The 14,879-nt window shown below is 41.2% G+C and overlaps 1 pseudogene; it reads left to right on the top strand.

Annotated features, from left to right (window-relative positions):
- The first annotated feature begins 9,873 nt into the window (after positions 1-9,873).
- LOC110193502 (protein RER1 pseudogene) lies at positions 9,874-14,591 on the top strand (annotated as a pseudogene).
- Positions 14,592-14,879: the final 288 nt, after the last annotated feature.

Raw genomic sequence — 14,879 nt, 5'->3', positions numbered from 1 at the left:
GGTCCAAAGCTCTCTTTCCATGGTATGCATTGCCTCTCTAGATCAAAGACACAAAGAAAGATTTTAGAAATACTAAAGGTCTTTTCCTAGTGTAATGATTCCTCAGACAGCATCACGTCATGAAAAGAACACCAAACTAAGAACCAAGAGACATGAGTTCTAATCCTGACTCTGCTTGGTTACTAAATGACTTTGAGGGCAAAGTCTTCATCCTTCTGGGTCTTAGAGCCTCCTCTCTAAAATGAAGGGGTTGGACTTTATGGGATTCTTTTAACTCTAATATGCCAATTCTAAATGCACATTATAATTGCATCAAGCTTAGAAATCCATCAAGCCTAGGCCAGCTAGGTGGCATAGTGTATAGAGTCCTGGGCCTGAAGTCAGGGAGACTCATCTTCCTGAGTTCAAATCCAGCCTCAGATACTTGCTAGCTGTGTGACCCTGGCTAAGTCACTTAACCCTGTTTGCCTCAGTCTCCTCATCTGTAAAATGAGCTGGAGAAGGAAATGGCAAACCACTCCAGGATCTTTGCCTAGAAAAACCCAAATGGAGTCATGAAAAGTCAGATGCCAACTGCAAAATGAATGAACAACAAGAAGAAATTCTTGGATCATATGAGACTAGGAATCTTCATTTCAATCCATCTCCATCCCTTGTCATCTGAAGTAGAACCCAGCCTGAAGCAAGGAATCTACTTGCCTGTCAATGATGACATTTTGCATATTCTCTCTCTCTCTCTCTCTCTCTCTCTCTCTCTCTCTCTCTCTCTCTCTTTCTCTCTCTCTCTCACACACACACACACACACATGCACACACACACAAACACAAACACATGGGTGCACACACCTCCCCCAACCTCATCCAGAGGAGTTAGAATTGCATAGCTCCACTATTAATCAACCTGAAAACAGTAAATCACAGCCAGAGACCTTGTATAACAAACTCAGTGCTCAGCAGGCACCAGCTGATCACAGCAGGCCCCACCACACTACCGCCATGCTTAGTTTTTATTAGGGCCCATTAATACTAATGAGAGTGAATGATGTTGGCATGGGGCATACTTTCCCTGTTGCTGTTTCACACTAATCTAATGATGACTGAGGCTTTTTTGGGGGACAAGCAAGGGGAAAAATGGGAGGCAGAGGGAGAATTGACAGTAAATAACAGATATTTGTGGACATTGAGGAATAAGAGCAATCTATAATACCCTGAGAAGAAAAATAGCTTTGAAGTTCTCAATTATATTAAAAATGGAAAATGTACACAGCAGGATACAAATGGGGTTATGTCCCATTAAAGCACATTCCCATTCTAATCAGTGTGCCATTCCTCATACACAAAGATGGTGCCTCTGATCTTCCATCAGTAGGGCATGGACTTTGATTCTACTCTCACCCCACCCTCATATTGGAAATGGATTGCATTGAACCATCCCGGCTCTGTCTTCCAGTTATGCTTATAACCATATTCAGTTGGCTACATGCAGTCTGTGGCATTTGATGACCCCATGATCTTTGAACTATCCATAACCTCATCATTTTGCTTTTCAGTGCTAAGGCTATTTAAGTGAAATGGGGGAAAACTTTATTCTCTGCCCTAGAGAAATGCACAATCTAAGATATGCTAGTCCTTCGTGTACCAGTTTTAGGTCTTGTTATTAGGTGGCGAATGCAGTGATGACTTCAGTATTATCTTACTCTTTGGAACTAAAACAAATGATGATCTGTGAAATAGGTAGGGTTGTATGGAGCTGTATGACCATAAGCAAATTACTTAGACTCTGAGTGCCTCAGGCAATTTTCTATGACTATAAATTACACAACAGTTGCCTATATTGGTAGAGTTCTCAATGCTGATGAAACCACAGGTTCACAGGTCTAGACAAAAAACCAAACAAACAAACAGTCTTTCTCCTGATCACCAGTCTCTCATTGACATGTCCGCTGGACAACTCTATCTGAATGTCTCATGGGCATCTCAAACTCAATATGTCCAACACGGAGCTTATTTTCTTTCCCCTAAAACCCATTCCTTTCCCTAATTTCTCTATTTTTAAAAAATTTTTCGGCAATTGGGGTTAAGTGACTTGCCTAGGGTCACATAGCTAGTAAGTGTCAAGTGTTTGGTCTGAGGGTGGATTTGAACTCAGGTCCTCCTGACTTCAGGGTGGGTGCTCTATCCACTGTGCCATCTAGCTGCCCCTCTATTTTTGTTGAAGGAAGGAAACAAACATTTATTAAGTGCCTAGTATGTGTCAGGTACTGTGCTAAGTGCCTTACAAATATTTTCTCATTTGATCAACAACCCTGGGAGAAAAATGCGATTATTATTCTCATTTTACAGTTGAAGAAATTGAAGTAGACAGAGGTTAAGTGACTTGCTTAGGGTCAAATGGCTTAGCATGTATTAGAGATAGGACTGTGAACTTAGCTCTGACTGACTCCAGGACAGCATTTGATTCACTGTACCACCTGGCTGCTTCTAGGCACTATTATCCTCCCAGTTCCATGATGGCATGCTTGCACAGATTCAGGATAATGGATGATGCTCTTGCACTTTCCCAGTCACCAGCAGAGTGAAGCAGGTCTGTGTGCTTGCTCCCATGATTTTTAGCATGATGTTTTCTTTTCTTTTCTTTTTTTTTACTTTTTTTTTTTTAGGCTATTGGGGTTAAGTGGCTTGCCCAAGGTCACACAGCTAGTGCGTGTCAAATGTTTGGTCTAAGGCCGGATTTGAACTCAGGTACTCCTGACTTCAGGGCCGGTGCTCTATCCACTGTGCCTCCTAGCTGCCCCCTAGCATGATATTTTCAATGATGTTGTTGGATGCCTTCAACAAGGATGAAAACAGCATCAAGGTCAGCTATTGCACTGCTGGTAAATTGTTTAACTTGAAAAGGCTACAAGCCAAGACTAATGTGGAGGGAGAGTTGGTGCATGACTTTTTGTTCATCAATAATTGTGCACTCAATGCGGCCTCTGAGGCTGAGGTACAAAGAGTATGGATCTATTTCTCTGCTGCTTGTGCTAATCTTGGCCTGACAATCAACCAAGAAAACAGAGGTTCTCCACCAGCCAGCACCACACCATCCATACATGAAGCCATTGGTTACAACAAATGGAAAATTTTTGAATGCTATGGATAACTTCACATACCTTAGCAGTATACTTTCCAGGGGCATCCACATATATGATAAGGTTGATGCATACATCGCCAGAGCTAGTTCAGTGTTTGAGAGGCTCTAAAGAAAAGTGAGGGAGGGGGTAGCTAGGTGGCGCGGTGGATAGAGCACCGGCCCTGAAGTCAGGAGTACGTGGGTCAAATCCAGCCTCAGACACATAGCACTCATTAGTCGTGTGACTCTGGGCAAGTCACTTAACCCCAATTGCCTCACCAAAAAAAAAAAGAAGAAGAAAAAAAGAAAAGAAAGAAAAGTGAGATGCAGAAGAAATATTAGACTGCCTACCAAACTGAAGTTCTACAGAGCCATTGTGCTGACCTCATTGTTGTATGCCTGTGAAATCTTGACAGTTACCAGTGTCATGCCAGGAAACTGAATCACTTCCATTTGAGTCGTCTTAGGAAGAGTCTGAAGAGCACCTGGGAAGATAAGATATTGGACACTGAGGTCCTTTCTTAAGCTAAATCACCAAGCATTCAAACTCTGCTACAGAGAGGGCAGCTCCAATGGGCTGTCCATGTTAAAATGTCAAACGTAAATTGCCTAGAATATTTTTTATGGAGAACTCACAGATGGCAAGCTCTCACATAGAGGTCAGAAGAAGTGGTACAAGGACACTCTCAATGTCTCTCTGAAGAATTTTGGAATCAATTGCATGACATGGGAGACCCTGGCAAAGGGCTGAGCAGCATAATGTGCCAGCATCAAAGAAGGTGCTGTGCTCTATGAGTGAAGCAGAATTTCAATAGCCCAAAAGAGACATGAGATGCAGGAATTTACAGACATCTCCTCTCCTAATGTTCATATGATCATATGAACATATTTGTGCCCAACCTGTGGTAGAGCCTTCGGAACTCATATTGATCTGATCAGCCACAGTCAGACACACTGTACCTTGACCCTGACACAATGATGTCATTTTATTCCTCTTCAAGCACAAAGGGCAACCCATCTGTCCACTTGCCTAGTTTCCAACCTCAGAGTCATCTTCTATTCTTATGTCCCCCTTATCTCATACATGGATCAGTTGTCAACTCTTGTAAGTTCTCCTTTATAAACATCTCTCACCTTTGAAAATGTTCTCTTCCATTCACACAGCCATCCTGTTTCAGCCAAACCCTCATCACCTCTTAACTGGAAAATTGCAATGGCATCCCACTTGGTCCCCCACCTCAAATATCTCCCTTTTCTATTAGATCTTCTGTATGTAACACCAGTGATATTCCTAAAGCACAGGTCTGACCATGCCAATCTTTTTCTCAAGAAACTTCAATGGCTCTTTATTGCCTTTAGGGAAAAAAAAATAGACTAAAAACGTAGACCCTGTGTTCCAGCCAAACTGACCTGCTTCCTGCTCTGTACATTTCATTCCCTGTCTGTACCTTTGCATAGGCTGTCTCCATGCTTAGAATGAATGCTCCTCACCTCTGACTCTTGGAATCTACCGTCAGGGATCAGGTCAAGGGCTACTGAGGTCTTTTCTGATTTCTGTACCCTTACTAATGTCCTTTCCATCTAAATTGCCTCATACTTACTTTTTGCATATTTTACCTTTGCTTATCTGTACGTGCATTTTCCCTGTAATAGAATGGAAGACCCTTGAGAGCAGGGACCATTTTAATTTTGTCTTTGTATCCCCACACCTTAGCATAGAGGCTGGCACATAGTAGGTGCTCAATAAATAGTTATTGAATTCTTGAGTTTCCTTCACTAACCCATGGAATGTTTTTTTTTTGAAACTTATTAAGTTGTTCAACTTAGCAAACTCAACAGTCACTGAAATACACTCTTGCATTCCATTTTAATGAATGGGGGTAAGCATCTGTCAAAGTGGGAACTGCTTTTTCATTAGCATAATCCAATGAAGGAAAACAGCTCTGACACACATGAGACCTGTCTCTTGGAAAAAATAATTGGCTTGTTGATCTATAATTACATGGGATTTCTCACATAATTATACCTGCATTCCATTATTTGTAGCTTTAGGTTCCATTATGTTTTTCCATTGTTGATATAATCACTTCTTGAATTAGATTCTTATTTGGCACACTCATCCAGAGGCCCTTGGGTTATAGGAAGTGGTATGCTGGCAAATGCTTAATAACTGGCTTTCAGAGGGGAAAAAAATGTATGCACAACACATTTTTAAGTTTAATATGCATTATTAACATATTCTCCATCCCTTTCTTAAGTCTAGACAACAAAACAATAAATCAAGACCTGAAGGGTAGTGTTTGCTGATATCCAAGGTATAAATACACTAAAAATGTCACAACTAGCTCTAGAGAGCTATTTTGATCTGGCTCTAGAACACTTCTGATTATGGAACCATCAAAATACAGTAGAAGCCAAGCAGATCATAAAGCAAGAGTAGATGGAGTTAAGAGATGATTCCCCAGAGAACCACTGCATTCACTGTCTTGTAAAATCCATGAGGACAACAATGTCAGGAGGGAACTCCATTTGATGAGGGCTTGAGAGAATTGGGAGAGTGATATTAACTATACATATCTAGGCTAAAAATGTGGATGCATCTATGCAGTTTCTGAATGTGACAAATTATATTCATGTTCCTCTAACTTGAACATGAATTTCATTACTGGCCTTGGCCCTCACCTCTTAGCAGTCTTCTCTCAGCTCTAAAATTTCCTCCTGCCTCCAATCCTGTCCAGATGATTAACTAACCCAGTCTATCCTCAATTCTGCCCTCTCTACTTTGTAGTCTCTGTGCTGGAACTCCTCCACAACTCTCCCTTCCCAGTGAGGAGGAAGATTCAATCTGTCCTGTGAAGTCTGCTATGATCTTTCCCCACTCCCAGAATGAGACCTGAGCAGAAGTCAACACATGTGGAGAGGCTATTACCCAGACTTAACAAAAGAAAGAGGGATTGTGGTACTGTACAAAGGGTAATGGATTTGGAAGTAAGAAGACATAGGTTCAAATCCCAGCTCTGACACACATTGCATTTGTGACTCTAGGCAAGTCACTTCAACTCTCAGGCATTTCCTTTGTCAGATAAAGGAGTCTATGGACACAACCTCCAAGAACATTTTCAGCTCTATCATCAACTATATCTAAGATCTAGATATCTATCATCAGAAAAGGTTACTATCTGGCAAGGTTTAGCTAGAAAGCAAAAATGAGTACTTGGGCTCTCTCCTTTTCCTCTCACCATAAGAATTTCAACCATTTCTTGTGGGGAAGTGGCCACTATTTTTTGACCATATGTCCCCTTCTTCCACCTGACAGTCTAGAGGTAATAACCTTACCTTACTCCACACTTCTACTCTTCCCCTTAATTCAGAGACTGGAGCTTCACTGAGACATCTTCAATGGCTCACCAATGACTCCATTAGCCTAGAAATGCATGATCCCAAGTCATATGATTCATCTAACCCTACTATTTAGGAGCTTATATAAGAGCTGTCAATAAACTCAAAACAAAAAGATTCTCAGCTCAAACCAGCTCAGCCCTCCACTAGGCAAAGGAAATCCTAACATTCTAGATAGAAGCTTAAACCTCTGACCTGCTTAGCCCTATGCATACCAAGCTAGTCTCTAGTGTCCTCCACTGACCTCTTCACTCTACATTCAATGAGCCAACAGATTGGAGACACTGAACACTTATTACCAGTCATAATTTATTTGTTATTTTTCAGTCATTTCAGTCATGTCAAACTCTTCATGACCCCTATTGGGGTTTTTCTTGGCAAACATGCTGGAGTGGTTTGTCATTTCCTTCTCCAGATCATTTTATAGATGAGAAAACTGAGTTAAGTGACTTGCCTAGGGTCACATAGCTAATAAATGTCTGAGGCCAGATTTTAACTCAGGAAGATGAGTCTTCCTGATTTCAGCTTTGGTACTTTATCCCTTCACCACCTAAATGCCACATTTATAGTTTATAGGAGACAAAAATCATAGGAAAAATCTTAAAGAAAATCATGTGGAAAGTGCCTGCCTGTGACAAGCACTGGGAAAGTGAGTTAAACTTATTTTTTTAAATTTATTTTTGGCTAGGCAGTGGGATTAAGTGACTTGCCTCAGGGTCACACAGCTAGTAAGTGTTATGTGTCTGATTTGAACTCAGGTCCTCCTGAATCCAGGGCCAGTGCTCTATCCACTGTGCCACCTAGCTGCCCCGTGAGTTAAACTTTTAACACCCTTTCTTTAAGCCCAAGGAGAAACAACAGCCAAACTTCAGTCTGTTCCATCCACAAATACTCTCCTTGGGATTTTGAAAATGAAGAGTGGAAAGCAAAGGAGAGCTCCAGCCTCATCAACAGGACTCTTTTGTTTGCCTCTGTTCAAACCACCCACTGAAGTGTCTGTCTTCCCAAACACCTTCCTACTGCCTCCTTAGCCACAGTCAAGTGAAAGCTCAAATTAAATGTCAGCCCCACCTGCTTTGGCTCATTGGCCTTCCCACTGGGGTCATGGAATTCAATCTCTTAATCAAAATCCCACAGGTTCTAATCAGACCTGCGTAACTTTTAACCTGTCATGCATTTTTCAATTTCCCAGAGGTTTACACAGATACAGAAAAATTGGCAACCTGGGAAAGGCTGAGAATTCAACGGATTTGAAGTCAAGGGACCTGGGTTTGAATCTCAGCCTGGTCACTTGCTACCTGTGTAGTCTTGGGCAAGTTACTCAGATTTTCTGGGCTTGTTTCCTCATCTATAAAATGAAAGCATTGGCCCAGATAACGGTGGAGGTCTATTTGATCTGTGATCTGTTAGTAGCTTGTGTAAGGAGGGTATCCACTCGTATCCACATGAAGGATACGAGTGAGCTACCCTTGGAAGAATCATGATGATGTACAAAGGTTGTACGGTGGAAAGAATAGATCACGGATGGACCTTATATAACTGGTTCTGATTGACTAATCACATGACGAAGATAGGTAGGTGCTCCCTCTTCTTCTCTTCATTTTTTATACTCTTCGTCTTGGTGATCTTATCAGCTCCCACGGATTCAATTATCATCTCTATGTTGTTGTTGTTGTTGTTGTTGTTGTTGTTGAGTAGTTTCAGTCCTGCCAGACTTTTTGTGACCCTATCTGGGATTTTCTTAGCAAAGATATCAGAGCTATTTCCTTCTCCAGTTCATTTTCCAGATGAGGAAACTGAAGCAAACAGGGGTAAGTGACTTGTTCAAGGTCACACAGCTAATAAGTGTCTGAGACCAGATTTGAAATCAGGAAGTCTTGCTGACTCCAGGCACAGAACTCTGTGAACTATAGAGCCACCTAGCTGCCCTCTATCATTTGTAAGCCGATTCTCAAATTTCTTTATCCAGCCCTAACCTCTTTTCTGACCTCCAGTCTCATATCTCCAACTGCCTATTAGATAACTCAAAACTAGATGTCCTATAAACATCTTAAACTCAATATGTCTATAACTGTACTCATTGTCTTCCCCTTCAAACTCTCCTGCCTTCCAAAATTCCCTATTACCAGCAATGGCACAACCACTCTCCTCAAAACCTAGGTGTCATCCTCTACTCCTCACTCTCTCTCACTCACCCTCAATACCCAATCAGTGGCCAAGACCTGTTGATTTATCCTTTGTTAACATCTCTTGAAAATGCCACCATTCCCTTTTCTGATACTGTAACAATCCTGGTGCAGGGGGCAGCTAGGTGGTGAGGTAGATGGAATTCTGGGCCTAGCGTCAAGAAGACCTGAGTTCAGATGTAGCCTCAGATACTTTACTAGCTGTGCGACTCTGAGCAAGTCACTTAACTCTGTTTGCCTTAGTTTCCTCAACTATAAAACGGCACCCATTTCCCAGGATTGTTGTGAGAATCAAATGAGATAATAACTGTAATGCACTTAGTGTAGTGCCCAGAGTGTGGTAAGTGTTATATAAATATTAGCTGGCAGTAGTAGCAGCAGCAGCAGCAGTAGTAGTAGTATCTGGACTGTTGTCCTCTCACATTTCATCTCTGTGATTTTACATTTCACCTTGACTCTGTATTGTCCAAACAATTCCCTCCTGGCATTCTAGAAAACCAGTCTAGGGGTGAGTCTCATCCACCACCTAGTGGATGGAAAGAGGGTGAACCTCACGGCTCTGTGGATAAAATGTTGGGCCTGAAATCAGGAAAGGCTGAATTCAAATCTAACCTGACGCTTAGTAGCTGTATGATCCTGGGCAAGTCATTTAACTCTGTCTGCTTCAGTTTCCTCAACTTGTAAAATGGAGATTGTAATACCACCTACCCCTAAAAGTCATTTTGAAAATTAAATGAGATAATATTTGTAAAGGCCTTAACACAGTGCTTGACACAGAATAGATGCTATATAAATGCTTCCTTCTTATTCATTTACATTAATTTAATTGTAAATGCTTGCTAAACTACTTTAGTTGATGTGCAATACTGTTTTCAATAAAACATTTAAATTAAATATAAAAAGTTAAAGCCAATGAAATGCTAGGGTTGTGTAATTACTCTAAGGCAAGGACAGGACCTGAACCCCCATTTTTTTGATGATGATGCAGACCGTCTACCCATTATGTCACACCTTTTCTTGCTTCATTAACTTCTCAGGGCAAAATAGTGTTTTCTCACTGGAGCAGTGTAGGCATCCATGGCCAAGATAAGAGTTCAAGATGAGGTTTGTACTCTGACTGAGAAACGACCAACATGAAGACGTCACACAAAATGACATTCCCCTGATCGTGTGATGTGCATGTGAGTGCTCAAGTGCGAGAGGTTTTGGAGGGGTTGTTCATCCATTTCAGTCATATCCAACTCTCCATGACCCCATTTGGGGTCTTCTTGGGAAAGATACTGAAGTGGTTTGCCATTTTCTTCTCCTGCTCATTTTGTAGATAAGGAAACTGAGGCAGACAGAGTTAAGTGACCTATCCAGGATCACACAGCTAGTGAGTGTCTGAGGCTGGATTTGAACTCAGGTCTTCTTGACTCCAGGCCTGGCACTTTATCCACTGCTCCATTTAGCTGCCCTTGTGCCACCTGGCTGGCAGAGTTGGGTAAGAGGGAGATAATTCCTGAGGTACTTTTACTCATAGGACCATAGCTGTAGACCCAAATGTAGTACTTAGCTAGAAAATGCTCCTAGATCCTCCATCAGAAGGCTCAGTGCCAAGAGAAAGGACTGAGTTGTTGTTAGAGGCACCCCACTGTGTTCCTAGTCCCAGCCTCCTCCACAAAGGCATCAATCATTCCTGCTTGGCAGAGGGGTGGGCCAGATGGAAGGCCATTTTTACCCTGGTCTCAACAGAATGTACTCAAAATAAAAATAACATGTCCCAGAGACTCCTCTTCTCTCCCAGTCTTGTTTATTCCTGGCCAAAGAGGGAGGGCTCCCTGCAGATTGCAATAATTAATACCGACACCAGTGTGCCAAGAATGAGGACATGATTCTCCCCTTTTCTCAACCTTCGATGCACTCCCAGCCCCAACATTCCCACAGAGATCCTGAGCTGCTCTGGGCTCTCTCTGCCTGAGCTTTTTAAATCCTGTCCATCCTTTAAAATGAAGTTCTTCCAAGAAACCCTCATTGGCCACTCCAGCCACGGTCAGTCAAGAATTACCAGAATTCTTTGAGCAACCCTTTTATTGAGTAATTACCAATAATTAACAATACAAAATAAGTAATTAACAATACAAGGCAAAGTGATAGATTTGGAGTCTGAAGTCCTGGGTTCAAGCCAAAGCTCTGTCACTTAAGTACAAAGCACAACCTTAGGCCAGTCTCAGTTTTGTTATCCTTAAAACAGCAATAACAACATTCACACTTGTGAAAAAGAGCCCACTGTAAACCTTAAAATATTATCTACCTGCCTATTCATATCTAAAATTATATACATATAGAATTTTAAAATAATTATTATTTATTTATGTCTCACTCTCTTCTAAGTCCTTTGTAATATGGCTCACTGGTCAACTGAAGCCATTAGAACATATGTTCCTGAGGGCAGCATCTATTTTTGCAGTCCTTAGTAAGGTTCTTGACACATCTTAAGAAAAAATAAATTTTCATTGACTTATTGACTTCAAACTCTCAAAAATAAAATAAAATAAAATGCTATATAGATGCATGTATACTTGTATGTGTGTGTGTGTGTGTGTATATATACACATGTATGTGTGTATATGCATCTGTATACATTATACATGCGTATGTGTTATCTATATGTGTATATAATGTATGTCCATATATATGTATACATATTCACACTATATGAATATATGTGTATATGTGTGTTGTATACATACACACACACGTGAATTCATTACTGGCAAGTGCTGGTCTCACCTCACCTAGGCTAAGCTCCTTGAAACAAGGGGTCTTCTATTATATTTCTTCATATAACAATAATAGCAAGCATTTCTATAGCACTATAAACCTTGCTAGGCACTTTATTTATGTTATGCCATCTGATCCTCACAACAACCCTAAGAGGTAGATGCCATTATTATTCCCATTTTACAGATGAAAAAACTGAGGCAGAGAGAGGTTAAATGACTTGCCCAGGGTCGTACAGTTAGTGTGAGGCCAAATGTGAACTCAGGCCTTCCTGACTCCAGGTCCTGTGGCACTGTACTTGGCTTAGCTGCCTATATTTCCCACAGTACAGAATACAGTACCTTACCCATAGTAACTGCTCGATAAATGTTTGTCAGTGCAATGACTGATTTATCCATAATGTCAAAAAAAATGAAAGGTGGGTGACAACAGCAGAGGATATTATAAGTATGAAAGTTCTTCAGTGACTCTTCAACAGGGGGAAGCAAAGAGAAAGGGAGAAGTAAGGGAGCTGGTCTGGGGATGGGCACCTCTGCTTCTTCCTCCCCAGTTCTCCCCACCCTGTGCAAGAATTGTACACTGAACAATGTCATACTCCATTTGCAATACTACTATTTAAATGGCAGAACAAAACGATTCTCCTTAGAGGCATTGCAGGGCACAGGGCGGGCTGGGAGTATTTTAAAATGAAAGTTTATTTCCCACCTATCAAGATTTAGCTGCCAACAAAGTTATAACTAGTATGGTGTAAATGCGACTCTTCCCAAGGGTACTGACTTAGATGAGGTGTGTTTTCTTCTCATATCAACCAACCATCATCTCCAAGCATTGCATCTCCAAGCATTGATTTGTGGTTGATCTTCTGCCAGGCTTTGTGTGGCTCAGCCATCCTTAAGCTGTGACCTCTCAGCACAATGATAATCTTGGTCAGGTTGTCTTCTGTGCTACTGCCTCATGTGACATCCCACAACAACCCCCAACAGTTTTTTGGAAATGTATAGAATGACCCTCATGGGAATCCCCAGGGTTCCACTCAATTACAAGTGACATAAGTAACCAAGTTGCAGAATGTTATCCAGAATTGTCTCTAGTTGGAGCCACTGAGTGTCTTACTCTTAAAGCCAGGCATGTTTTGGCTGTGTGCCTTCTGGGTAAAGCTTCCCAATTAATCCAGCTATTTCTTGCACTAAAGTAAAAACCATCAAAGGGCTTTTCAGTCTCTGATCTGCAGATCTAAAGTATTTACCCCTCAGCAAGATAGGTTAATAATCAAAGTTATTCTGACTCCCCAAATGCGTAAATATTTATGTCACTGACTATTAAACAATTTACTTTGTGTGACTTCTAGAAACTGGGGTGTTTCTAACTACAGGGCATGAGCGTCTTTACTTGGATATAAGAAATCTAACAATATAAGAATCAGTCATCCACAGTTTCAGCGCTTGAAGGATATGTTAGAGACCATCTAGTCTAATCTTTTTATTTTACAGGTGAGGAAACTGTATCTCAGAGAGGTTAAATAATATGTCCAAGGTCGAGGAGGTAGGACTTATACAAAAGTCCTCTGCCTCAAATTCCAGTTCCTTTCTAGAGTCATAACTATGCTGGTGCAACTACAGTTTTGTCCCAAGTTGCCAACCTGCGGGAGGGCACATTCTTCCTCCTCCCTTTTAATGCTTCCCATGTGGACTATGGATTCTAAACCTTGAGACACCGTGCTGAAACCTGACTTAGTTGACAAGTCAGCAAGCATTTATTATGCACCTACTCTCTACCAGGCTAGGTGCAATTAGGTGGCACAGTGGATAGAGAACTAGGCCTGCAGTCAGGAAGACCTAAGTTCAAATCTGGCTTGTCAGATTTGTCAATTAAGCCAATTAAGCTCTGTTGGTCTTAATCTACTAGAGAAAGTAGATGGCAAATCACTCCAGTATCTCTGCCAAGAAAACCCCATGGACAATATGGTCCATGGGATCATGAAGAGTCAGGCACGAATGAACAATAACAAAATCTGCCAGGCTAGGTGCATCTAGGTGGCACAGTGGATAGAGTGCTAGACCTGAAGTCATAAAGAATAATCTTCCTGAATTCAAATCTGCCATCAGATACTTATTAGCTGTGTGACTCTGGGCAAGTCACCAACCCTGTTTGCCTCAGTTTTCTCATCTGTAAAATGAGCTGGAGAAGGAAATGGCAAATTGTTCCAATATCTCTACCAAGAAAACCCCAAATGGGATCACACAGAATTGGACGTGACTGAAAAATGACTGAGCAACAGTATCTGCCAGGTACTGTGCTGAGTACTGGGGATACAAAGAAAGGGGGAAAAAAAGCAAAATAAAACACTTTTTGCTCTCAAGGAGATCACAGTCTAATGGAGGAGAGCATGCAAACAACAATGTATAAATAAAATAATATAAAGGACAAATGGAGATAATATTAGAGAGAAGGTATGAATATTAAGGAAAACTGGGAAACACTCCTCTTCTTCCCCTTCCTCCTCTTCCTCCTCCTTCTGTGGCCCTGAGATAATGAGGGGGAGTCATGGCCTGGCCACAGTGGCTCAGTGGGCAATAGAATGTCCAATGAGACAGTGTTGGAGATTCTATTCATGGGAAGCCATGTGGTGTTTAGATTTTTCACAAGACTTGGACAAATTTACCAGTCTTTGTTAGACAAATCTACTCCTTATACAACTGTGTGAAGGTTTGTAACGTTGGGGCTAAGTTTCATCTACATGATTAAAGTTTATCTATTAAAGAATTGATAAGTTGTGACATATGCCTTGGGAATCTATGACCTCAATCTTTTCATCGCTTTTCTTTTACCAAAGGTAGGTCCCTCCTTAATGGAAGATTCAGATGAAGGTCCTTCCTTACCAACAAAACAAAATGAGAAATTTCATCCTTCCATTCAAAGGCTTCCAGAATTTAAATTTTGGCACTCTGCTACTGAGGGCATTCTTATTGCTATGATCAGTACATTTTTTGATGATTTCAGTGCCCCTGTGTTCTGGCCAATCCTTGTGATGTACTTTACCATTCTTTCCTATATGAAAGAGGCAAATAAAGCACATGACAAAATACAAGTGTATACCATTCACACATGGGAAGAGGAACGTTTGCTAGTTAGAATCTGAACTGACTCGGTCACCACATAATCTGAGAAAAATCATTTTGAGCCATCATAACAATGCTTTTTTTTTTCTTTATATAAAGTAGTTGATTTAAAAAAAAAAGAGAGAACTAGGAAAATTTTTTGCAGAGGTTGCCATAGTCTTTGCCTTCTCCCAGATGGCAACTTTATTCTCCTTCACGTACACCCTTGTTCAGCCAAGGCTGTCTTGCTGTGCCTCTCACACAACATCTCATCCTCCATCTCTGTACAAGGTATTCCCCATACCTGGAATATACTCC

This window comes from Phascolarctos cinereus, unplaced genomic scaffold (genome assembly GCF_003287225.1).
Source record: "Phascolarctos cinereus isolate Bilbo 61053 unplaced genomic scaffold, phaCin_HiC Scaffold_4;HRSCAF=312, whole genome shotgun sequence".
Classification (NCBI taxonomy): domain Eukaryota; kingdom Metazoa; phylum Chordata; class Mammalia; order Diprotodontia; family Phascolarctidae; genus Phascolarctos; species Phascolarctos cinereus.
This window is presented reverse-complemented; position numbering and strand designations above follow the sequence as displayed.